This window comes from Salmo salar, chromosome 17, assembly GCF_965601325.2.
Source record: "Salmo salar chromosome 17, fSalSal1, whole genome shotgun sequence".
Classification (NCBI taxonomy): Eukaryota; Metazoa; Chordata; class Actinopteri; order Salmoniformes; family Salmonidae; genus Salmo; species Salmo salar.
This window is the reverse complement of record NC_138307.1, coordinates 60,704,099-60,731,646: the sequence shown is the minus strand read 5'-3', so window position 1 is coordinate 60,731,646 and position 27,548 is coordinate 60,704,099. Positions and strand designations below refer to the sequence as shown.

The 27,548-nt window shown below is 45.2% G+C and overlaps 1 protein-coding gene across 4 annotated transcripts in view; it reads right to left on the bottom strand.

Annotated features, from left to right (window-relative positions):
• LOC106576317 (synaptotagmin-1) overlaps positions 1–27,548 on the bottom strand; it is a 214,753-nt gene that overhangs the window by 130,423 nt on the left and 56,782 nt on the right. For 3 of the 4 annotated variants that reach the window (XM_014153431.3, XM_014153427.3, XM_014153430.3), the window contains exon 2: positions 8,859–8,909. The gene's annotated coding sequence lies outside the window, so the exon portion shown is untranslated. Of the gene's footprint in view, positions 1–8,858; positions 8,910–10,567; positions 10,710–27,548 lie in introns of those variants that run through there. The other variant, XM_014153428.3, reaches the window with a different exon arrangement.

Sequence of the window (27,548 nt, the reverse complement as noted above, 5' to 3'; positions counted from 1 at the left end):
CAGATAAACAGGGCGGAGGATGATGAGGTAACGCCAGCCGTATGGTAATCATACCCCAGCCCTCAGCAAAACTGATGACACTAAGAGGAGCTGACATTTCAATGTGCTACATCTCACTCTTCAGTGAGCAGAGGGTGACATGGGGGTTAAGCTAGCTCCCAACACATGCCTATGTCTGTGTTGTTGTGTGAGATTTATCCAAAAAAACAACCCCAAAAGCTGATAGAGCTCAACGGTGCATGCTCATCTTTCAATATTCTCAAATCTACTGGAGACAGAATGATTTTCCATCCTTGGGAGAACTACTCTGTCTTTCTTTAGTCTCCTTGTCTTTAAAGTCTAGGCCGCTGTACTTATTCTCGGAGGTGTGAAGACGTGACGTGCTTATCAGAAATAACAGCACATTCTGGGGAAGCTCTGTGGTTTCTTAGCAACTCTACTGCAAACCTATTCTCTACGCAATGCTAATAGACATTCAACACTCACCAAATACAGAGTGAACGGGCGAATGACATAAACGAGGAGCAGAGAGTGATAAACTAGGTAGAAAATAAAAAATTAAACCAATACAGGATGTAACAGAGTATACTTAAGCAATAAGGCCTGAGGGGGTGTGGTATATGGTATATGGCCAATATAGCATGGCTAATGTTCTTATGTACGACGCAACACAGAGTGCCTGGATACAGCCCTTAGCCGTGGTATATTGGCCACATACCACAAACCCCAAGGTGCCTAATTGCTATTATAAACTGATTCCCAATGTAATTAGAACAGTAAAAAGTACTTGTTTTTCATACCCGTGGTATATGGCTTTCAGCCAATCAGCATTCAGGGCTCCAACCACCCAGTTTATAACAGACTTTCCCTCGCCCTCTGAGATTATGGATAATACTAATTACAAGCAATCGGAGGCTCAAATCTGCCACCTCTTCTTATGTTTGACAGCAGAGAGCACAAGTCCGACATAAAGAGGAAGGCCATAGTGAAGTACTAAAACAGAAAGGGTTGCCAATGACCTCTATTTTGCACTACAGTATGCCACCTGTTTAGTTGCAGTAGCATGTGGCATCCAGTTACCAAAATAGCATGCAGGTTAAACTCCTACAGTACGCAGTCAGTAAGATCCCAATGGACAAAGGGTGTATCCTTGTTGGGTCATTCTGAGAAGACATGGAGTGGGGAGATTGAGTGGGGGCAATTCCAAGAAAGAAGGACAGCTCCAAGGAGTGAGGTGACAGACGCCTCGATCAACTGACTCATTATTAGTGGTTCCACCGAACATGCAAAGGCATGTTTAAATGAATAACCAAGACAAGCTCTTACAAGCCCACGATGGTTTCCTTCACATCTGGCACCCACTGGGTTGGTAACTGTGCCATGTCCGACATGACCACCACTATTGTGACTCATTGGAGAGGAAAGGGGACGGCACCGTTGTGTCTTTGTGTGGATGGGAGGCCGAGTGCCCTGATACAATGGCTGGCTACAAAACACCTCGCTGTGTGCACAGGCCTCAAAAGGACATTCCCCTGAGAAATCACTTCTGTTTTTCATAACTTTTGACTCAGAGATCAGTGCAAAATGAACACTGTTTCTTCAGAGCTGAGACATTTTTCAGTTCCCGAATCCTTTCATTAACAGAAAAAGATGCAATCTTTTCAGTTTATCCTCTCTTTCCCCTTAGCAGGTGTGTTGGGCTGGTTTCAGTTCCTCTCCTGCTCCACACACCTCTGCAGCGGGGAGGGGCGGAGATCCGCCCAGAAGTCGGGGGGACGGCTGATGAAGCGATGCCGGCAGACGGCTCGCCAGTGTTTAAACACAACAAACAGACACCCAGAATTATGCTCCCATGTTCAATTTACAGCCCGCTGTGAGCCAGCGCAGAATTAAATAAGCATCTGGGTGTTTTGGCTTCGGGCTGCTCTGCTGTCCGTGGGCTGAGAAATCTCTCTCCCTCTTCCTCTATGAAGCAGGAGCTAGAGCAGAGCAATGATGCAGTCCCCAGTCTGTAGAGTCTGCAGGGACCTAGTCATTCAACTCACAATCAGCAGACCTACTCCTCCTATTCTTCTGTGAACAAGACTTCATTGGAGTTGGGACATTGTGTTATGGTGTGGTGCTGGTTTTTCATTGGCCTTTGCCATTCATATATGGATGGTAGTTATCGGAAGTTATACAACGGGCTGGTTGGTTAGAACCGCATTCCAGACGGTGTCTATTCCACAAGTTACCACCAGCTAAATCTATGAGATTAAAACGCCTATTTACTCTGTTCCATCTGACTGCACAATCCACTGTCTCATCAGCCCAGCCAGGCAATTTATAAACTTGATCTCCACTATAAAAAGCATCTAGACATTAGCTCACATTTCTTTTAGACTAACATTTTGTTTTCACCACAGCACATAGGCATTGGCTTAATCGGCTTAATCTACCAACCAATCATCTCCCACAACACCTTCCCCCTAATCCTCCCCTGTATGCATGGTGTGCAGCTCTGTTTACAGAGCCACGCCTCTCAGTTGTGTGATTTGCTCACATTTAATGATGGCAAATACTTTATTCTATAAAATCGCAGGTTTACTGTGTGCATTGAGTTGTATATGAAATTGGCAACACATCATCACACCGTTGAAAACCCATAGCTGTGTCAGAGGTTAAAAGCATTGTTTCACCGTCACCTACAGAAAGTTATAATTAGCCATGTCGATCCATCCAAGAGTTGGACCCTGAGCTCTTTGCTGATTACAAAGTCCGAAGTGGAAAGGACATTATCGCTGTGATTGAGTCTGTTTAAATATTTCCCAGACAGATTGTTTGCTAAACACACAATACAGCGTAATTAACCAAGCCATCAGCGCGTGTCATTATGAGTCTAAAGTAGTTGCGCTGTGGTGGCTTAAATCAGGCCGTCCATTAGGGTTTCCCGTTTAAAGCCCCCTGCGGGCCGAGATTGAGGAAGTAAAATGTTTACTTACTTGAACTTTGGACGAGACTTTGAAAGTACAGAGAAGTAAAAGTAAACTCTCCTGAATCGTGACGAGAATGAAAGAAAGGAGGGAGGGAATGAGGAAAGGAGGCAATTCCAAGATAGCAACCAGTATTTTGCCAGAATAAATCAATCTTGGACTCCAAACGGTGACATTTAGGCTCAATGGGCTGTTTTGACTGAGGACCTCTCTTCAGCTTGTTATCATCGCTATTGATTTCCTGGAGAGGAGGGAGAGAATGAATGGAGGAGGCCATTATTCCACACAGGAAGAGAGGGATAAGAAAGAGAAGAGAAGAAAGTCCCAGACAGACATTATGCATCTGACAGTGTTGTGGAGCTGCATAGTCTGTTTGTTGCCCCGGTACTGAATGTGGACCCACTTGTAGTCAGTGGACCTAATCCTGGGGAGAAAACACCACAACACTCCCTGAAAAGTGTGGAAAGAGGGACTAAGCCTGCATATCCCCCTGCCACACACACACACACACACACACAAAGATTTCCCCATCCCAACAAATAGAGCTATTTCAACCTCCCTCCTAATGTGATCTATAACATTTTCAACAAACCAAATGTTACTTAGCATTAGTAGATCTACGGAGCTGCTTTGGGCACAACGAGGCATCCGGATGAATCACCGCTGGCTGATGTCAGAACAGTTTAAGAAACCTGCCCCAGATATTTTACAAAGTTCTCACTTTGATCCCACTAATACTATCCTCACTCTGATCCCACTGATAGGATCCTCAGTGATGGTTTTTTTCTCATCATAACGCTGCCACCGTGCATGAAAAGATGTGCTTAATGCGAGGGACTGCTCTCTCTCTCTCTCTCTCCCTAGCTCTCATTCGCTCTTTCTGCCTCTCCCTCTTTATGTCTCTTTTGCTGGCTCTTTCGCTCTCCTGCTGTTTTTGCATAGGAGATTGAAGGGTTGGAGGCATCATGTGAAGGTGGTAGCTCTTTACCTACACTGAGTAATGGAGATCAACGCAGAGGGCAGAATCTATCAATTCGAGTTGACATGAGAGAGTAAAGCTATAAGCAAGACATGTGAGAGAAGACATGCTGTGACATTGGTATCTGCAGGTGAACCATAACACAATTCCAATATCTGACATCCAGGGCAGAAAGTTTGGAGAATCCCACTGACCGTAAAACATTCAGCAGAAGACCTTGCGGTTGAGCACGAAGATGCCCTGATTTTAATGGCCACACCTTTGAAGTGAGTCTCTCCCGCTGAGGAAAGAGAAGCCTGCAGATCAAAAAAATGCCCCTGGCTTAAAAAAAGGCCAGACCAGACACATGAAGCCTGCCCAGAAACATGAAAAGGAATCCATCTTGGAGATGTGTTGGGTTCTCCTGTTAGAAGTTCAGCTTCAGACACTGAGAAAACTTTGGATGGTTCAGGGAGTTTCTCAAAATAACACAGCCTCTGAATCTGACATGGTTCCATTGGTCTTTGGGTACATAAATACCTACAATGCAGTGGTCACCTGTCCTCGGTTGGTAAAGGATATACTGTACTCCTCTGTAACAAGGCTAATGAGTCAAAAACATGTCCTGGACAGCTTAGATGATATTCTCAAGGAACACACTTTTCTCACGGGACATTCGCAGGCTTCATCTCTGCATTTGTCATATCTCCTCCAGCCGCATGGTGACCGCAATGTGTCCGAGACGCGTTGGCTCACAGAGGACATGGCGAACGCCATGGGAAGTGAAGCATTCTGGAAAATGCCAACCCCACAGCTATTTTGAACACAGTGATGTTGCTTTTTCCCCATCAGCGTTGTCCTGAGCCTCACCGGAGGGTGGTTTCACTGCTCCCTGGATAAGGATCAAGAGGCTGTGCTGACAGAAACATGCCCATCGGCCCACTGGTTACTGAGCACGGTGTGCTAGCCAGAAGAAGAGGCCACACAGCCAACAGCATCACAGCTCAACCCGCAGTGTAATGCACACATATCTGTAAAACCCAGTACATTCAACATGCTGCTGCAAACGAAGGTGGATAGAAATACAAACTAAATGGATGAATACTTAGGATGATGCAAGAAAGAAGGCGACGAGAAAAGCTAAATGGGCTGATCCTTCATTGCTACTATGAAATAAAAGGCTTACGCCATTAGACCGTGTGTGGTTCCACAATCCTCGGTGCACCCCGACCAGGCCAGTGGAGATGCAGGCTTTAGTAGTGATAAGATGTGATTGGTCAGTTCTCATGAAGCAGCGTAGCAGCGCTCTGGGTCTAACTCCCTGACAGAGTAGGCTAAGGTCCACCAGGGATAATGCCATACATGCCTTTCTCACTCGTCAGTCACTGACCTCAGTGTGTCCACCTCGTTGCGTGACCTTGCATCATTTAGACACTGCTTAATGCTGACAAGTGTCGTCGTTCACCATGCTTTGCATTTGCATTTCGTTCAGTCATCCATTTTGCTGAGGCAACGTAATGTTCCTTGGGATGAAGGTTGAGGAGAGAAGTTGACTTGGCAACCTACACCAAGATAAAGAACGACTGAAGAATTTGAATTGCCAAAGTTAAACTGATCATCAATTGAACTGCTAATGTTCTACTCTGTTTGATAAAAAGGCCCTGTCCTCAGTGAAACAGTACCCACTCAAGACCTCATTCCAAAGCGAGCCCTCAATTTCCCTGTCCTTTCCTCAAAGGGACAACATTAGGTATTAAATTACAGCTCCACAATGGCAACGTGGATACATCCACACTCTGTTATTAAAGAACAATCACAGAGTTTTGCATGGTGAAACCGAGGACAAAGAAGGAAATGTGAATTGCGTTTGGTGTCTCCCCGGCCCTATCTGAGAAGCGGGACCCGGCAACTGATTAAACGAATTAGGGAGGAAATGAAATATTATAATGCCCCAGATTAAAAGAGGAACATGGAGCATAGCCTGTCCCGTTAGACAAGGGAACGCAGGTGAATACTAACCTTGTCTGAGGAGAAAGAGGAGCTCATTTTGGTTGCTGTAATACCCTGGCCAAAGAGGGAGAGAGAACTATGTCTAAAAGGGGTCTGGTCTGAAAGCCCACTCTGAGAGACCTTAATGCACTCTGGAGGGGGAGTAGTCAGTCTGGTTATAGACAGCTAGGGCGATGGATACACCCTGTAAAACATCCCCATAAAACCTCCTTACACCTCATCCTCACAGCTCCTCATGTCAATTACTACACTCTGTGAACCAATGTTTTTCTGTCAACTTTATAATTAAGCAATAAGGCCCCGGGGAGTGTGGTATATGGCCAATACATCATGGCTAACGGCTGTTCTAATGCACAATACAACGCGGAGTACCTGGATACAGTTCTTAGCTGTGATATATTGGCCATATACCACAAACCGCGGAGGTGCCTTACTGCTATTATAAACTGGTTACCAACGTAATAAGAGCAGTAAAAATATTATTTTGTCATACCTGTGGTATACGGTCTGATATACCACGGCTGTCAGCCAATCAGCATTCAGGGCTCGAACCACCCAGTTTATAATTGTCTCTAATCCCTGTGCTATATTCACACCAAAACAGTACTATGATGCTCAAGAGTGAATTCAACGTTGTTGGTATCAATCTGTGTGACCGTGAATGTTTTCTGTTGCATGTCTATCTGCTCTGCATTAAATGAAGGGGCTCCATCTTACAGCACTTATCTCCATCCCACTCACTTCTCTCTCCCTGGGAGATATGACTGACTGAGCACTGAGTGAATGAGATGGTTGTCTGTCTCTCCAAGCAGCTGGGAGCTGAGAGCAAGATGACATCCACCAGCAGATTGATGACTCTCAGTGAGCCGGTAAACTGTAAAGTTATTACCAAGTATCAGAGGAAAACACTAAATCATAACAAGTGCTCCCTGGTTCAACTCGTCACCTGGCTCAAACTCAATACTTCATGGCTTTGTTGCAAATCTGTGATTGTGACAATATCTTACACTGATACCATTTAGCATAATCTATGTGGGCGCAAGCTCTCTAAACTCTGCAATCCCAGTCTCCCACACTAATCAATGGAGAACACAAGTAGAGGCAGGTGATGGGAACCCTCATAGGGCTTCCCCCAGATAGAGGGTGAGATTGTCAGAATCAGGCCAGGATCAGTGTTGTGGAACAGGGCCAGGCGACTGCCCCAAAGCCCAAAGCCTATGGAAGGTGTTATGAGACACCGACACACTGACAGGATCGACCTTGGTGGTGAGAGAGCCTATAAACCTGCTACTGTCCTCCCATCAGATCTGGCCCATCTCCCACAACAACATGTCAGGTGTGAATATGCACTTAATGCCAGGAAACACTGGCCGGATTATGTCCTGGATCTAAATGGATTAAGGGGTGTGATTGTTGCCAGTACACCCCTGTCCCTGCCTCAAAGGTGGGGAGGCTATGTGGAGAAGAGGAGGGACTCACTTGGCAAAGAGTAAACACAAGGACGGTAGCAAGGAGACTTGTCTTACTATAATGACAGACCACCATGACAAGGTGGGATTATGTCCCGATCATAAAACATGGGTGGTGGTTAATATGCCAGCTAATAGGATGAGGCTGGGAGATCTGGCGATGGGGATCAGGGTGGTGGTGGGGGGGAGACAGCAGCAAAGAGCCTTGAAGACGCATTGGGACACACGCAGTTCATCAATCACAGGTGACAGTCGAGACAGATGCAGGGAGCTCCATTCACCACAGGAGAGAACTGGGTACTCCATCATGTCAAATGAGGCAGCGTTAATTACTCTTCTCTGTACTGTAGCTGCCTGTCCTTCCAAACCAGCCACCAGCAAAAATGAGAAAACATACTCTACTGTAAAGACGAAGGGCCGTATGTGTCAAGCGACTCAGAATAAGAGTGCTTATCTCGGATCAGCTTCCCCTGTTCATGTAATCATATTCATTGTGATCTAAAAGGAAAAACTGATCCTAAATCAGGACTTGTGGAGAGAAAAAGTAATCATGTTTCACTGCCATCTATTGGTAATATGACACACACTACAGATCCCTTACAGAACATTCTCCTCTGGAGTGTGGCTCTATTCTATTGCCTCTCTAGTTCTTCTTGATCACAGATGACTCCACTCCATTGGATTAACATACAGTCCTCAGAGCCACTGACTTGGGGCCATGTTGTAGCCTCGGTGGTGAATATTAGATTCTCCAGCCTAGAGATCTCATTAGAGCAGGCAGCAGTACAATGTCTGCATCCCAAATGAGACCAGAGGACATCAGGCATTCTGGATTCTGGTTCCCTGGTCAATTCACTAACTTGACACGGTAAGTTGAGTGACAGTATGTGCGTCAGCTGCTTTTTAAATGTTTCAATAAGATGTCCCATGGAGTAACTCACTGTGTGTGTACTGCTCAGGTGCTATAGGCTAAATGCATGTAGATACAGTAAGAGCATATAAGCCACATTTTTGCATAAATCTCCCATTGACATCAACCTGTGATTCACGCAAAAGGTCGAGCATGTGGTATTCCTAAATCGGGGAATTGCAGTGGGGTCGGCAGAATTTGAATATAATAATAATAACAATAATTATGATTATTAAGAGTACAGATTATTGCATGCGACAATATATAAAGGCTTTTGAGAAAGATCATTTGAAAAATACTAGTTTATTGAATAGGCCTATATGTGCATTCATCTGTTCTCTTAAGTTTGATAAGAGAGATGAAAATCGAATGAATTTAAGGTTATTTGTTGATCTTAAAATCGAAATTGACAGATTTGAAAGTTGTTTCATTAGATTTGGGATGGGATGGTGTTGCCATAAATATATACCACTGCAAGCACAACACAATTTGTGAAATGTTTCATGTTGAATCAAGGAAAAATGTAATCAGACACTTACAACGTCTTCAGTCGGTGTAGATTCCTTGTTGTTCTTCCTATGACTGGTTCACTGCAGAAGAGACAGACACTGGTATTAGATCTGGCATGCGTGTCCAAACACATTCAATATAAAGACAGAACTGCCTAGGGCCATCCAAGAGAAAGAGATGAGGGTCAGGAGAGAGCAGCAGTCACAAAGAGGAGAGAGAGAATCATACTGTACAAGAGTGAAAGTAGGCCAAGGCAACATAAAACAAACACATGGTTCAGTGAACTCAAACATGACTATGAGTGTGTTTTCTCACAAAGGAAGAAGCCTCCCTCTTGTCTGAATAGGAGCTTCTGCTTCAAGTCTAATACTGTATAGCGGGAAGTAGGTGAGCATGGTAAAACAGCAATGTGAACAGAAACTAGTCCAGAGAAGGATCGTATTGACAGCAGACGAACCTAGACTCCCAGTAGCCCTCATAACTGTTACCTTAATCTGAACATTTGATTCATTGTGTTTTGAATAACAGTTTTGCTATAGCCCAAATGCACGAGTTTTACATTGAGGCAATATGATACCCGTTAATTAACATACTGGGGTACCACGTCAGATCTGAAAAGGGAAGATTACATTATTATTATCTGAATGACCAAATAAGGACCTATGCATAGAAGTGCACACAAATTAAATGTGAGAAAGAAGTAGGTTTGTACTCCAGAGAGGTTTGGTAATAGAAATGGATTCTGGTAATTAAGAAAAGCTAGATAGTTGGAGGTTGCTGAAGCCAACCCACAAACCTACTGAGAGAAGCATTTTGACCCGTAGAGCACGGATCATCAACTAGATCCAGCTGCGGGACGATTTGTTCTTGGATGGTCAAGGGGCCAGAACATAATAATTTGTAAATTGACCGCAAGAAGCCCCAAAAAAAACATAATATGTTACTAGAACATAATAATTATAAACATTTCTTACATTTGAATAGATCCCATATTTGTGTTATGCGTGGGAATACTTTGGAATAGATTTCCAAAATTCTAATCCCTTGGAGCTGATTTGCTGGTCAAATAAAATCGCCAGTTGGGGAAGGCAGCTGTAGAGTATATATGGCATAGGCTATTCATGCCTCTATTTGCAACCATAAACTATGATCATGGAAACGCACTGAATGTAAAAGAAACCATCATCACTATTTAAACCTGTGTGTTAAGGCTTCTAAACACATTCGAATGTAAATGTCTTTAAACTACAATATTTAAAAAGCGAACCAAGAAAACAAGCGCGAATTCATTGTTCTTACCGCGGAACAGGGAAGGCCATCATTTTTTACCTAAATAATTGTCAGATTGTTGCCAATAAACGAACCACTAATTCGCTCAAATTGACTTTCTATTTGATTAAATTACCCTGTACAGCACCAACCAACTTCCAATAAGAGATTGGCTCATTGCCAAGTCAATCAAAGATGCTTCCTTTACAGAAAACGCTTATTCTGTCTCGAAAACGAAGGATATCTAATCTTAAGTATATATAGTATTGTATAGTATTTTTATGTAGATGCAATAATCGCTCTACCCATGAACAAAAGAACACCCATAGATCAAGCGGCAACACACAGCAACGTGGCAGACAAATAAGCACGTGTCCTTCAAAATGAATGGGCAAAATATATATTTCATTTTCTCACAATGTTGCTAGATTTAGTTTCAACTAACACATCAAAAGGATGAGCTACTCACCTACTAAATCCACGGATGTAACTGATAATCGCATCAAGCCATAAGATCCATAGACCAGTGTAGTGACTATGCCCACGTCTGGCAACAGACCGCCGAATAGTATTCAACCAATGATCATGTGCTTCTCTTTCTCCCTCTCTATGTTAATCGCGTAATTGCAGTAGTCATATGGTAGCCTATATGGTATGACTCCTATTACTGTATCTTAGTGAACAAAAGTCCGTTGTTTGTATGTTTATAGAGGTAGCCCAGTAAAGGAAGCCTGTTCTGATTTGTTTACACCATTTTCCGACAACTAGGCAGTATGTTACCTATGTGAATTCAGCACCATGGACAGCGACATGGTGTTTCAAGACGTGAACAGCTAATTTGACATGGAAATGCACTCCCATGTCACTAACTGGACTTAAATGTGGAGAAGAAATGAGATTAACACGTGTATATGTTGGGTATGTTGTGAAAAATAGAACGGATTTCCCGTTGTTTTACTGGCCTGTCAATCTGACAGACAGTGGAGTTGAAAAGATGGTGACTTGTAAGGATGCTGTCAAAAATGACGCTTAGAACGGATCTTTTTAACATTGTCAGACTAAATTTCCTCTCCCTACTCCTTCATCTAACTATTGCATTATGCAAAAGGTACATTCATCATCATGCCCTAGATTCATCATGTGGCAGTTGCAAAAACAAGTTGCCAGTTTAGAAAAGTTTACACATTTCCATTTTAGTCATGTATTGCTTTTTTAAGAGTCTGTAAAACGTACATATTTAGGAGCTCTGAATATTATCAAGTGGCTTTTAAAGTCATTGTAGATGCACACGAATATGCATACACTGAGACAAGATAACTACCTTATAAAGGCTTTATAGAGCATTCATAAAGTCTTCATATGCTTTACACATGCTTCTCAAATCACACATAAGCAACGTCATACATCATAATGGGTTATGTAATAGACAGCACTGATTTAAACAAAAATCTTCCCAGCATGATGTGTCACAGATCACTTGATCAAACAAGCTTGGCTCTGTGGAAGATCCAATTTGTGCCGTGACTTGGCTGAGTCAACAATTCTGTTGAAAATAGAGTTATAACTGTGCCACTGTGATTCTGCATGTACTCTCAAAATGCACCTTGCCCACGGCCTTCAACCAGAAGCTGTACAGTGTATCACAACTATTAGCCAATAAATCCAGTTTAGCTTCTGTCAGACATGTAACTTATTTTACTGGGGTTGGTTTTAAATTGGATGTGGATTAATGAAAGACAAACAATGATCAGTGAATTGAAGAAAAGGTTGTTCAACCATGCCAAAATGCCAAAATGTATGACATCACTAATGACCTCATACTTTTTTCCATCTGTCACGACTTCTCCCGAAGTCGATGCCCCTCCTTGTTCGGGTGGTGCTCGGCGGTCGACGTCACCGGTCTTCTAGCCATCATTGATCCATTTTTCATTGGTTTTGTCTTGTCTTCCTACACACCTGGTTCCAATCCCATTCATTACATGTTGTGTATTTAACCCTCTGTTTCCCCTCATGTCCTTGTCAGAGATTGTTTGTTGTTATGCTGGTGATTATTGATTGGTGCGCGATGGGTTCTTGTACCCACATTTATTTTATTATATACTTTGGTTTTGGAGGTTTTTGTTTTACGTTATTAAACTATTCCATTTATACCAAGTTTGATTTTCCTGTGCCTGACTTCCCTGCCACCTACACACACGACATGACACCGTCTTTGTACCTTTTTCAAACTTGGCAACAGCACTAATGGCACCCTGGTGTGATTGAATTGCCAAAGGCTGTACGTGATAGCAAACAACCTTTGTGATTAATTCGGGTTTTGTTTTTGGATAGCATTGACGACAAAGTACTTCCACTTAAGAGGCCCTTCTCCTCTCCATCCTGTTCCTGTGGAGGTGACATTTTCCTTTCACAGCCTAGTGATGATGCGCTCACATGACTCAAACTCCAGTGAGTGATAACTAAGAGCTGTGAATACACTCCTGATTCAGTAAGTGTTGGATAAAGCCAAAGATAGCTTAAGTGGCAGCATTGTAGTTTTTTACTGAAGGCATATTACTGGGTTTTACTTCACAATGTTGACGTAGAGGTGACCCTATTCATTTAGAAGTACTGACAGATTCGGAGCCATAAAAATGGACAGATGGGAGGCTTTTTAAAATAACCTTTCTACCTCTTTGTCGTTTGGTTGTTTTTCACAAAATCAATTTTTCCTCCCATGGTTGCAGCCAGAACATTATTCCATTTCACTCGGTTTAGCACTCAGTGCATCAAAATGGAACACTTTTATTTTGCAAAGTTGACTACAGCTACATATTCTTATAACAATACCACCCTCTTAGACACTAACATAAAATACATTTAATTATTTTCTAAACCTCACGCAGTCCTAAACATGTAAGTCACATCCATTTCCCATTTCAGGGTGGGTGCGAGTGATCCGTGCCAGAACAAAAGGACACAGAAATTGACATGGTGGTTTAATTTTCAGTAGGCAGATGGCAGACAATGAAGCACACACAATGAAACAAAATGGATCCCAGCCACTCAACCAGGTTCAGATGATAACAACAACCAGGGCTGCCATGGAGTACAGAGAAGAATAGAAAACAACCAGATGTCAATAAACAGATCTCTAAGCATTCACTCAGGCTCTATGGCGCCACTCACGCAGCTCTGTCTCTGTGTTTCAAAGAGAAAATGCCCCCATGCATAAACCATGAGCATCATCCTCATCGGTGAAGAAACACAATAACCCACCGACGGTGTGCCGCCTCACGGCCTTGGGAAGGAGTTTTTTGGGGGGTTGTGGGAAATTCATGAGAGAATAATGATCCCAGGAACTCAGTACGGCCTTTGGTGTTTAGGGGGATGATGCAGCCCAACTGGCCCCCGTGGACCCGGAGCAGAAGACCAATCTCCTCCACCTGAGGAAAAGAATTGGCATCCTTTGCTGCGGGATTCCATTGGGCACAGCAAACACTTGATGAGAAACAGGCTTTGAGGGGTAACCATCCTGAAAGTTGTTTGTTACCTTTGGTAGAGGGTGTCAAGCGATTATATTCTGTGCTTCAATAGAAACGGAGCTCTTTGATCATTCGGGTGTGCAGAAGTTGAACTCAGTTGGTCATTGTGGCTGTGGCTGTTCTTAGGCTGCCTAATGTCACTAGGGAAAGGCCATGTGTCTCATTACACCTTGTCACTGGTCATACGTCTGACATAGCTGGGGCTTATGGACAGAAATCTCATCTAATTGGCTGTCCATGGTGTGTGGAAGAGTGTGGATGGGTGGAAACATGGCATCTAACAGGACAGAGACCTGGCACATCTCCAAGCTTCTTGTAAACCTCACTGACAGCACCTTCTCCTCAGACAGGGGTGTCTAGGGTTGATTAACATTTGAAACAGATTCCAACAATCTCTGAAACCCCCTTAAGATTCACTTTGCTGAACTTTTTTAAGTTTCTCCTCCTTAGAACTTCCTCAAGAACTGCTGCTCGAATGCTTATTGTCACGACCGTCGCTTAAATAACTGGACCAAAGCGCAGCGTGAGTAGAGTCCCACATTTTATTGCTCGTGAAACTTCAAAAAAAGATATAACGATCGTGCAAAACGTAGCGCACAAAGGCACTCACACAAAACAATATCCCATATCGCAGGTGGAAAATAGAACACACTAAGTATGATCCCCAATTAGAGGTAACGATTATCAGCTGCCTCTAATTAGGAACCATACACATACATCAACATAGAAATAAACTAACTAGAAATCCCCCTAGTCACGCCCTGACCTAAAACACCATAGAGAACCCCGAGGGCTCTCTATGGTCAGGGCGTGACAGTACACCCCCCAAAAGTCTGGACTCTGACCGCAAAACCTGAAACTAGATGGGGAGGGTTAGGCTGGGCAACTAGCGTCGGTCACCGTCGGCGGCTCCGGTGCGGGACATAGCACCCGCTCAGACCGCAGATCCGGCCATGGAGCCGGGCTGAACGCTGTGCCCGGACTGGGCACTGGTGCAGAGGAAGGCTCCGGCCATGGAGCGGGAGTGGACGCCGTGCCTGGACTGGGCACCGGAGCAGAGAAAGGCTCCGGCCATGGAGCGGGACTGGACGCCGTGCCTGGACTGAGCACCGGTGCAGAGGAAGGCTCCGGCCATCCAGCGGGACTGGATGCTGTGCCTGGACTGAGAAGGCACACTGGAGGCCTGGTGCGTGGAGCTGGCACAGGTTTCTCCAGACTGATGACACGCTCCTCAGGGCGAGTGCGGGGAGCCGGCACAGGACGTACCGGGCTGGGAAGGCGCACTGGAGGCCTGGTGCGTGGAGCTGGCACAGGTTTCACCAGACTGATGACACGCTCCTCAGGGCGAGTGCGGGGAGCCGGCACAGGACGTACCGGGCTGGGAAGGCGCACTGGAGGCCTGGTGTGTGGAGCTGGCACAGGTTTCACCAGACTGATGGCACGCTTCACAGGGCGAGTGCAGGGAGCCGGCACAGGACGTACCGGACTGGGGAGGCACACTGGAGGCCTGGTGCGTGGAGCTGGCACAGGTTTCACAGGACTGATGACATGCTCCTCAGGGCGAGTGCGAGGAGCTGGCACAGGACGTACCGGGCTAGGGAGGCGCACTGGATGCCTATTGCATGGAGCCGGCACAGGTTGAACCAGACTGATGACACGCTCTTCAGGGCGAGTGCGCTGCAGAATGCACCTAACCAACATCTCTCTCCGATATCCCTCCTCCAACTGCTCCATCGACTCCCAGACGGTCTCTGGCTCTCTCCTCGGCTCGGCCGACCGCCCCTTGTGGCCTCCCCCAAAAACGACCCCAGCGTCGTCGCTGACCCCTTTACTCCTCGGCGACTCCCGCCAAGGAAGGGTCTCGCATCCACCCAGTATTTCTTCCCATGTCCAACTCTCCTTTACCTCCTGGGCACGCTGCTTGGTCCTGTAATGGTGGGATATTCTGTCACGAACGTCGCTTAAATAACTGGACCAAGGCGCAACGTGAGTAGAGTTCCACATTGTATTGCTCGTGAAACTTAAAAAAACAAAAAACAAAGATATAACGATCGTGCAAAACGTAGCGCACAAAGGCACTCACACAAAACAATATCCCACATCGCAGGTGGGAAATAGAACACACTAAGTATGATCCCCAATTAGAGGTAACGATTATCAGCTGCCTCTAATTAGGAACCATACACATATACCAACATAGAAATAAACTAACTAGAAATCCCCCTAGTCACGCTCTGACCTAAAACACCAGGGTGTGACACTTATGTAGACTACCAAAGTGGAATTCCAGTTTCTCTCCAAAACAAAAATGAATACGTCTCTCTGTTTCCACGTAGATGAAGGAGAAAAAAAGCATTTCTTGTTTTACGATTCTTTATGGCTGAGAATAAATAGCATTCTGCTCCAGGAGACTGAGCTGGAAATAGCCATTAATTAGCCAATGATATTTGTGAGTGGCCAGCAGGAGGGCTTTGAGCGTCGCCACCGCCGTTCCTCCACTAAAAAGGTATTTCATGAGAGATTAGACAAATCATTCTAAGGCATAGGAGAAAATAACGGTCTGGAAAATAAACATGAGGTTGCTCGCTCTCCCCCTTGGAGGCTAACCATAGGTAGTTATCGTCCCAGAATAGAGCTCAAATGTCCAGGGAGATCAGCCTCATTGGCATTCATTGATGCTTTGCGTTTCCAAATAAGGACCGGGCTAAGCAGAGCACAAGATATGGCTCATTTGAGGGTGTCGAGCCAGGTCTAAAAATAGCTGTTCTATGAGAGGGTGTGTGTGTGTGTGTGTGATTTCTTGGGACCAGGCACCATCTTCCCCAATGGCCTATGCATTTTAATGTTTTAAAGGTGCTTTACGCCCTCAAACGCAAAACAGCGGCGTTGATCCACTGCTGAGGGCTATACACTTCACAGTGGAGGGTTGATCTTTCTTTTCTTGTTGCATGTTCATATTTTAGATTTTTCCACCTCTGTAATTCACTATAGAGCCAACAGGATGACAAATTCGGCACGAACAACAACAGAAGCTCTTCAATAGTTTTGGTTTCAGTTGGGGGGAGCAATAAACTAACAGCATGATTGTGCTAAGGGAGGTCCATTATCAAGTCCCTTTGTCACACCCCCAGTGGAGGAGACCTCTTTCATTAGGGAATTAATGGGCCTTCCTCAGTTTCATCAGTAATCTACTGGTGCTTAGTTATCTAATGGATTCAGAGGTTCATCAGATGATTGGCTCAATTATCAGCCATTTGCATTCCCCTCACAACCCCCAGCCCAAATCCTAATCGACAAGGGGTCTCTAATCTACTACAGATGCAATGTGGATTGCACTGATTGGCAATGGAGGCCATTTACAAAAATAACATTAATTGGGCAACGCATTTTAACTATAAACAAAACAGCAGAAGTGTTGTTCCTCCTGATTCCCTGTTGAACTCCCTTTGTACATCAAGCAGAGGGGCCGACCTCTGTCCAATAGGAGTCCTCACTCCTCAGGCCTGCCTCCCCACGCCCCAGGCCTGCCACCCCACTCCACAGGCCTGCCTCCCCATTTGCAGGCCTGTAGAAGAGCCCAGCTCGGCCAGACACAAGAGCCCAGCTCGGCCAGACACAAGAGCCCAGCTCGGCCAGACATAAGAGCCCAGCTCGGCCAGACATAAGAGCCCAGCTCGGCCAGACAGAAGAGCCCAGCTCGGCCAGACACAAGAGCCCAGCTCGGCCAGACACAAGAGCCCAGCTCGGCCAGACACAAGAGCCCAGCTCGGCCAGACATAAGAGCCCAGCTCGGCCAGACAGAAGAGCCCAGCTCGGCCAGACAGAAGAGCCCAGCTCGGCCAGACATAAGAGCCCAGCTCGGCCAGACAGAAGAGCCCAGCTCGGCCAGACAGAAGAGCCCAGCTCGGCAGACATAAGAGCCCAGCTCGGCCAGACATAAGAGCCCAGCTCGGCCAGACAGAAGAGCCCAGCTCGGCCAGACAGAAGAGCCCAGCTCGGCCAGACATAAGAGCCCAGCTCGGCAGACATAAGAGCCCAGCTCGGCCAGACATAAGAGCCCAGCTCGGCCAGACATAAGAGCCCAGCTCGGCCAGACATAAGAGCCCAGCTCGGCCAGACATAAGAGCCCAGCTCGGCCAGACACAAGAGCCCAGCTCGGCCAGACAGAAGAGCCCAGCTCGGCCAGACAGAAGAGCCCAGCTCGGCAGACATAAGAGCCCAGCTCGGCAGACATAAGAGCCCAGCTCGGCCAGACAGAAGAGCCCAGCTCGGCCAGACAGAAGAGCCCAGCTCGGCAGACACTGCCTAAATGTAACAAGTAGTATTTAGTTTGATCACACACTTGGTTTCTCACTGGAACCAGAAATCAAGAGAGAGAAAATGAATCTGGCCATGATGGGATTCTGTAATGGCCGTCGGGGACGAGAGTGTTCCCTGACGCAAGGCCAAGCCAATCAGAGGATGCCCGCAGGGCGCCATGATTGGATTGATCAGAGTTTGGTATTTACGCTTGACACATACAGCACCTTCCCTCTGGCTCCCTCTGTTAGTTGGACTGGTTCTGTCAGACTAACTGGCTCTGTGGCATGCTAGTACTCTCTGGAGCACACTGATAATACAGCAAGCCAGAGAAAGCTAGGGGTAACCTTTTCTATAAGGCCAAAGTTTGGCTGGAACTGTGGAGCAGTCAAATCAGTATTCATTTAGAAGGTTTGATGCGTTTTAATATTAAGCTTGTATGGTCCTTCATCCAAGTATTTCAGATGTTTGACAGAAGCTCTAAATGAGCTATGTGGCAAATTCATCCCTTGGAGGCAGAGCATTGAACTGGGGAATACGAGCTGAAATGAGAGAAAGGGATCTGGGCTTTCATCTATTGACAGGGTTAGAGCTACAGTACCACAGTGGAAGTGTGAACAGGATTAGATGAATAGAAACTACAAAGTACTCAAGTTAATGGATAGCTTTGCGCCTTTCATAATTGATGTCAACAGGTTCACCCTTTTACGCAAGGTTGCACACCTCAACCAAACGAACTCCGCCATTATTAATTGTGAACCTTTTCGAGACACATTTTCAACACAATTTTGTTGATTGCCTATGTCGTTCATAGTCCTCTCTTGCCCTCGGAGGTACTGCTGCAGGTAAGTAATCACTTCCTGAATTCCCATCTACTCTGTCCCTTCCTGCCATTTGATTCCACTGGTTTGGTCTTTGATTACCAGCTAGGTTATATGTGTAACTTTTGAGCTCACCTCACAAACTGTTACTCCACCTTTCATGCCTCTAATTAATTGCCATGGATGGTAGCATGCGACAATGACCGACACTTTTACACTTACAATGCATCCTACGTTGATGCAGATGCAGCCAGGCAGGGTGCGCCGCTGTCATAGAGGTGGACTGCAAGGAGATGAGGAAGAACGTTCCTAACATTCAGATTATAAGAGAGATACTGTGTAAGAAAACGAAGAACCTGGACAAAAAAATAGGTATTCTTAACCTACGTGAAACATTCTGGGAACCAAGAATTGTCAGCATTCGAGACAATCCATGGCTGTCTGTGACTGTCCAGGGAGCAGATGTACTATGTTGACCGCTAGTCCACTCTGCTGCCCTGACAGGGCAGGTTCATCACATGTGTCTTCTGGAGTGTTTTCCATACAAAGGCCAAGAAGCCCATTTGATCTCAATGGAGACATCTTGCTTTAATGTGACAAGGCCTTGCGTGGTCTATCGATTGAACGAGCTCAGGCAAGTGACAACTAAAAGCTCAGTTAGGTGGTAGGTTAAACTGTTGAGTTGAAGTGTGTGTGGGGGTTAGCTAAACAATGGTCTGATGCAAAGAGGTCAAAATACTGTGTTACATTGTTTCCGTGATGTTCATTGCAATTTAGAATATTGGTCAGCGAACAGCATTTCTTCATGGCAGAGAAGAAGAAACCAATTATCATACTGATGATATTGGAATCATACTCATAAATTGTGGTTTATTTAACCCACCTATCCTTTGCTCAGTCAGGGAAAAGGCTGTGTGTTTATTAAATGGCTAAGACTTCATACAAGGTTGTACAATTTATTCACAATCCAATGGACCCTACGGAACATCTCACAATTCCTCTCTTGCCCAACCCTCCCAACCCTTCCCCTCAAAACAAATGAAGGACCATCTTAATGTCTTTACTTTCTGCTAAATCCCATAGCAGGCATTTCATGTACACGCTTGTCAGAGGTGTGGACTGACATTGGCACAGTGTAGAGGATTTATTGCCATTCTGGCATGCAGCAACAAGCTTCATAAAATCAATGGGGGGAGGGATTACATTGCCATTTTTTTGTATTAAAACAGCCTCTATTTGTGGGAACATAATTTGTGTACCCATTTTTCTCTTTGCCAAAATGGTGCTTGCAAATCAAATTGATCCAAAGCGAGGAAGAATCAACATCCGAAAGCATTTGCGCTTGACCTTTCTCAGGTCAGTCTTGTGAGGAGGAGATAGCAAGGAGGCTAATAAAATCCTGCAGGTAGGTATCTCTCCTGTCGGGCCGTCCCACTGTGGAGATCTGGGCTGCATGTTTCGCCACATTTGATAGGCAATGCGCTGGAACATTGCCTGGAAGAAACTATCATCATTACCAGGAAAAATGGAGTGCTGCACAGAGGTGCCTTGGTTCCCCTCTCTACTTCACAGGTGATGGCTAATTACTCCAGACATCAAAGACATGGGGACGGGGTTGGGCTGGGGCGGCAAGGGGACGGGAGAGGGAGTGCTGGTGGGAGGCCACTCAGGTAGGACTTCATTTGGATTTCTGAGCCATTATACTGGTGACCATGATTTTGATTGGGCATGGAGAAGGTGGGGAAGTGTAGGCAATAACCAATGCTTGAAAACCTCAACCAAAGGAATTATTTTCAATTGCAAAAGTCAATGATAGTATAATATTAGTTATGTGTAAATGCACGTAAAAAAAAAAAAAGTTTTTAAAACGAACACATGACATTTGCCGGCAAACAACTACGGAAGTAAAAATCATTCCTCCATTAACGTTATTAAGGATTAAACCACTTTACTGCCTCCTATTCCTCCAATGTACCATATGAAGCAAGTGTCTCTGCACAAACACACCCAATATATCAAGTGATTATCCCAGGTTCTCCTCAAAGTTAAATGACTGTCATGGAAGGGAACAGCTGTCCATCCTGCTGTTCATGGCAACAATGTCTTTAGGATCCATTCATCTTCTGCCACAGGCTTACACATTTAATGGCTATTAACACAACCGAAACATGTCCACATGCAATTATGAGAGAACATTAACACACACGGGATGGCCAGACGACATAGATTTTATTTGACAATATGTATTTAATAGAAACCAGTGAAGAGGGCTAGTGGGGGAGGAATAATGTTTAGTGGTAACAACACAGAGCCAATATCCGGCATGGAGATATTGCCCCTGACAGGGAAAAGAGGCGAGCTTTCATTAATCTGAAAATCTCAGTCTTCCTCCATAGGGAAGCCATGCAGGAAGAATGGAGTCTTTCCATTGCTTCCCTCCTCCCTGAAGCCAGCAGCATCATCACACCACGCAGCCTTGAGAACAGGCTGATCGGAGACAGATTTGGATTGGAAGAATAGATTTGGCAGAGGAAATCTGCCAGGGCCCTCGCGAACTAGGCAATTATGAACAACCTCTATTCTGCCAATCCCTTTCACACGGGGCAACTTTCATTTTGATGTGGCTATAATGGATGGCGTCGTACCACCAGGGTCTTGTTTTCAACAGGTTCCGGATGGAAATTATCCTCTCTGCAATGAACGCCGTTTGCAAATGTTTTGTTGATCTGCTGTTGACTAAGATTGTCTGGGGCTGGTTTAGAACGCAGTGTGAAGCGATGCATTAATACTTACACATGGTGATTACAGAGACTCTTTTTATTTAGTTGACGTAACTACTTGTTTTGGAGGGAGCTGAAAGAGGCCTCCAGAGCGATAGTTGTTGCTACAGTAGTTCAACGAGAAAACCAGAGGAAGTGTCGAAGTCAATTTGAGTCAATTTGGCTCTGAGATATTGTCCCCAATCGGAGTCAGGTTCATTTCAGCCTCTGGTACGTGGAACTTCCATCCCATGGCCCCCTCGTTCCTCTCAAAATATCCCAAAATGCTAAATCTTCACCGACACAGCCCCCATGGACACACTCTATGGTAGTCCTCCCAACACTACAAACAATAGTCATTGTCCTCCAATAACTCATTGCTGCCTGAAAATAACATAATTACTTTCACTCTGTTAAATGGCCTCTTTGTTTGCCAGGCAGGCTGAATAGAGACAACTGTAACAACAACGATTTATTAATACAGAGGCAAGGCGAGCCACAGAAAGTTTGGCCAAATTCAATTCAACAGTCTATTGAAGCTGGTAGGATAATTAAATGCTACTGCAACACTTTCTTTTTATTTTCCTCAGTTCTTGTCTTTCTCTGTCCCACAGAAACTGGCCGTCAGTTATGATCTTGGTAGCGCGAGCATTGGCCAGACCTGTCAGTCAACATCTCTCTCTCTCCCTTGATATCAAAACACCATTGATAATCATGCAGCTACAGATGCTGAGAAGAAGAAAGCGTCCCAAATTGCTGTGTCTGGAAGCTCCGTTTGCCAACCGATTTAATTGACATCTCACGATAAATGGAATTTCTATCCATTTACTTAGGTAAGTGGATGAGACAGACAGACAATCATAAATCAATATATGCAAATGTATGTGGATAGATGACAGGAATGTAAAGGACACTAGGAGACTGGGGACTTTATTGGTGTCTGGTTGGTTGATTGGACCCAAAAGAGCATACATTGACGGAACAGGCCTAGTATCATCCAGCATCCTTCAGTTCCAAGTCTTACACGTCCACTGACCCATGCCCATACTGGAGGGTGGGATTTTTGTTGTTGCTAATAAGCAAAACTCAAAAGCCTTTACCAGTAAATCTAAAATCAAAACAGGAAGCACCTTTAAAATATCTTAGTTGTAAACTGGGGGTTGAAGACTTGTCTTAAAACCATGCTGGGGGAGTGAATCCTGACTGATCAGGAGAGAGTCTGATGAGGATGCAGCACTGAGGCATCAAACCTACAGCTGTTTTCTCCTGACAGAGCCAGCAGGTAGCAATCACAGCAGACAGCCCACCTTCACACATTATTGCAGCTCCACAAAACTAAACTGAAGGAGCGTGGGCGCCTCGTATGAACGTAGTTAAGCAGAACTAATGAGGTGGAAGGAACCGAGGCGGAAGATAAAGTATTGTCTCGGGTTATCATTATGGTGGATCATTTGAGCTTTCTCCTCACATCAGCATGTAGAAAAGTGGTCAGTATTAGATCCATTAGAGAATCTATTATATTATCAATCACTGTTCAATCTAACAGAGAATAATAGCAGCAAATGTCCATATTGCCACAGGCAGACCAATGTAAGACATGGTGGCACAGTGGGATGAGGAGTGCATGAGCATGAATTTTGGGAAGAACTAGGTCTATAAAAAGAGATTATCTCTACGTTTAGAGCAGGGTACTGTGCGCACGCCTCTGGAGCCTGCACTGAGCACTTGAATCATCAGGCAGTGTAATTACATTCAGTTGGACGCCCCTCATGATGACACAGCATTGGCAGGCTGGCCGGTCGTGCCCACCTCTCCTGTGGTCTGACCTTGACAGCGACAGCTAAACTAGGATTTGGCCTGTGAATAGCAAACCTCTGACAATGGCCTGTCTGTTCGGTACATAATACAGTAAACACCATGATATTGGATGTACAGGAGTGAATTTCAAGGGTATTGGAGGTCATGGCACCTAGAGGAACCGTAAGCAGACTTAACATATTGTGAAGTCTTGGTCAATTTATTGGAGGAGACTTGCATGACAGAGTGGAGGAAATGGCCATGCACACAGTGTTCACCACTGCTCACCACAACCTACTTAGGCTGAACATCAAGCCAACGCAGACTCATTCAAAAGAAACAAAGATAAACTAGAATCATACAGTAGATACTATGACAATACACATGTCGTACAGTAAGACCCACCCACCGCCTTAGATACATAGTAGGTCATCTATCAATTGTTTAAATGAAGATGACCAGTCTACTAAACTGGTACCAAGTGTAGCGTGGTTCGTTCTGCGTTGTGTATTTTTATTTAGGACACTGCCACAACTGGAATTCTGTTGGTAGAATCATTTTTATTCGACCTGCACACGAAGAGACAACACACAATATGTTAGCCCTCGGTGCAGTCACAGCTCTCGGGCACCTTGCTAGCTGAAGGTCCGGCAAAAGAGAACGATAAAAGGGTACGTAAGTACGGATAACCCGCGATGGACCAAACCAAAATATACAAACTTTTACAATTAGGTGTATTTACAATATAGATATCAAAAAATGTTTGTACACTGAAAAATAACATTAACTATGCTGCTGTAATTAAATAAAGAAAACACATTGAATTATTATTATTGTTATTAACTTATTAACATCCCCTCTTGACCTGGCCTACTTGAACTGTCCTTGTGCGCAACTTGGTGCATAATCTAGGGGAACAACATCACTCTACTACATTCACCCCCACTGTTTTACACTAGATTATAGGCACAAAACAAAACACATTACCTCGAAGGTAACAAAGCAAAGAAAGAAAAAAAAAATTCACACCCACAGAGCAACGGAGTAACCCAGTGTAGTCCCTTAAATCTAGACCCACAAATGGTCGATCAGCTGGAAAGCTATCCCGCGAAGGATTAGGAAAAATAAGAGGTAGCTAATCCCTTATTCAACCGTATACAAAAAATGCCAAATACATTTTATGCTGATGAACTACACACAAAGTTACATGAATTGTCAAAAATATTAGACCAACCCACAAATCACTCTAAGACCCAGTTAGATTACCATATACACCCCAAAAAAATGAAAAGGTAGGCAATATCCTACCGTCACTGAGAAACCAAGAACGGTTTCATTTCCTGTGTAGACATAGTTTGGATTAACCTATTCACTGGCTTAATAAATCTACCTAGTCTAGTCCGAACACCCTCACCCAAAAACCTTGCAGGAATGTCACGGACAGCACTAACCGTGCTCAGAGGTCTAACCTCAGGTTGGGGAATACTACAACTCGGCCTATCCGGAGCCAGCACACTTTCAGTTACAGACTCAACACTAGTAGTGTCAGACGACTGATCAGAATCCTGGTAGATTGCCACAGACCACACTGACAAAGCATCTTCAACCAAGTTAACAACATCTGTTACAGCACCATCCCCACTGAATGGAGTTTCGCCATCAGAACTCTTGTAGGCTTTGGGGATCTCTCTCTGGTCCACTTCTACTGAGCACACCTCACTCAAGGGGACGTCATATGGCCGTTCCACTTCCCTTCCATCAACTGGGACTACACCATCCTCTTGGAATATCCTCCCAGAAGACTCAGGAAGGCTTGCTACCCAGTGGACAGTCCTTGCGTCACTCCCATCCATTTTGCTGGACGCTGCAGACATCTCAGAGAACACGTCACCACTCGATAGATATCCGTGACTCTCAGGTTCCTCCCAAGAAGGCAAAGGCAGAAAGTTGACTGGCATAATCAGGTTCCTATGCACCGTCTTGATGCGTCCAGTGGTAGGGTGCTGTATACGATATGTGTTCAATGAGCTGTTCTTCGCAACAACTATGTACACCGCACTGTCCCAGCGATCAGCCAGTTTCTTCTTGCCCCTCTCTCCCTTGTTAGCAAGTAGAACTCTGTCTCCCTTCTCTACCGAATGACCCTTCGACCGTCTGTTGTAGACCTCGGCTTGTCTCTTTTGTTGCTTACTTGCATGCTGCTGAGCCAATGTCATGGCTTCTCTCAGATCCTCACCCAAAGACTGGACATACTTATCCACATCGACCGTGTCCCCATCCAACAGCACACTTTCAAACATAACATCTACTGGCAGCCTAGGGGTGCGTCCAAACATCAAGAAGAAGGGCGGAAACCCAGTAGTCTCGTGAACAGTGCAGTTATAGGAGAATGTCAATGTGTTCAACATCTGAGGCCATTTAGCCTTGGACCTAGCTGGCAGAGCTCTAATCATCCCACCCAGCGTGCGATTTAGACGTTCTGCTTGACCGTTCCCCATGGGGTGATAAGGTGTGGTGTGGGACTTTCCAACACCAGATAACTGAAGTAATTCTGCAATAAGTGAACTTTCAAAGTTAGCACCCCTGTCAGAATGGATACAATCAGCGAACCCATAAACGCAGAAGAAATTATTACAGAGAACACGAGCCACAGTCTTAGCAGACTGGTTTGGACACGGATACGCACATGCCAGCTTAGTAAAGTGATCAGTCACTACTAACACATCAATAGACTTGTTGTTTGAATCTTCTGCAGTCCAGAAATCAATACACACAAGTTCCAAAGGTGCCGTTGTCACAATGGAGACAAGTGGAGCTCTTGCTTCAGGCTCAGGTGCTTTACTCAACACGCATCTCTTACAGTGGGCCACGTATTCCTTGACATCCTTTTCCATAGAGTCCCAGTAAAACCGCTGTCTCGTAAGCCACAATGTGCGCTGCTGACCCTGATGACCAGCATCATCATGAACTCCCTTCAACACAAGGCCTCTCAAATACACAGGTACAACATACTGGAATATTTTCTTCTTACTCACTGGGTGTTTTGAGACACGATACAGAATCCCTAACCGCGTGGTGAGTTTTCCCCACTGTCTTAGAGTATAAACTGTTTCATTAGCTTCAAGGACTCGCTCTCTCCTAGATGGGCGCCGGCCTCTATCTACAAAGAACATGACTCTGCTGATGACAGGATCCAGTGACTGGTTATCATACAGCTCCTTGTGTGTAAAGACAGGTAAAGGGCTCTGACCCATGGACATCAACTTCTCAAGGTGCTGCGCATGTGAAATGGCCCTCACCGTGGCACCATCATCCCATCGGCGGTGAGCATGGAGGACAGCAGACACCTCTTCACAGGAAACCAACCCACTGACATCGTCTCCAGCTCTACTTAACTCACTCCCAGGAGCCATAGACGTTCCACAGCCAGCCTCGGGCTGTTCACAGGAGAGGCGGAACATGTCTTGAACATCACCCACTCGAAGACCTCTGGCTTCCTCCAGCAGGACATCATATGGGATTCTTGTCAGTCGGTGCAAAACTGTGGAGCGAACAAATGGCTCTCTGCTCAAGGCATCAGCAACGACATTCTTGGGACCTGGTATGTACTGGATATCAAAGTCAAAGGGTGCCAGCTTTGCGACCCATCTCTGCTCGCATGCATCAAGTCTCGGCTTTGTAAGAATATATTTGAGTGGATTGTTGTCGGTCCACACAGTAAACTTATGCCCTCGCAGCCAATGGCTGAATTTATCATGAATGGCCCATTTCATGGCTAGAAATTCCAGCCGGTGAGCAGGATACTTGGATTGTGCATGATTAAGAGATTTACTAGCAAAAGCTATTGGCCTGGCTATTGCCGTCCCATCTTGCACTTGGGATAGTACCGCTCCCAAACCACTAGTAGATGCATCCACAGAAAGTAAAAATGGCTGAGAACAATCTGGATGAGCCAGCAGTGCCTGGTCAACTAGTGCTGATTTCAAAGCTTCAAAAGCGAGTTGACATTCGGCAGTCCAGTCTGCAGCAGTGAGCCTGCGAGAGGGACCAGGCCTCCTCCTACCCTTGCCTCTCCTAGGCTTCTTCTGACCTGTAGTTAGGTGAAACAACGGCCTAGCAACCATGGAACAATTCTCAATGTAGTGTTGATAGTATACTACCATACCAAGAAAAGAACGGATTTTGCTAGGAGACGGAGTGACACCATCAGCTTCCATCATCTCGCTCTCAGTCACGTTCAAAATAGTTTG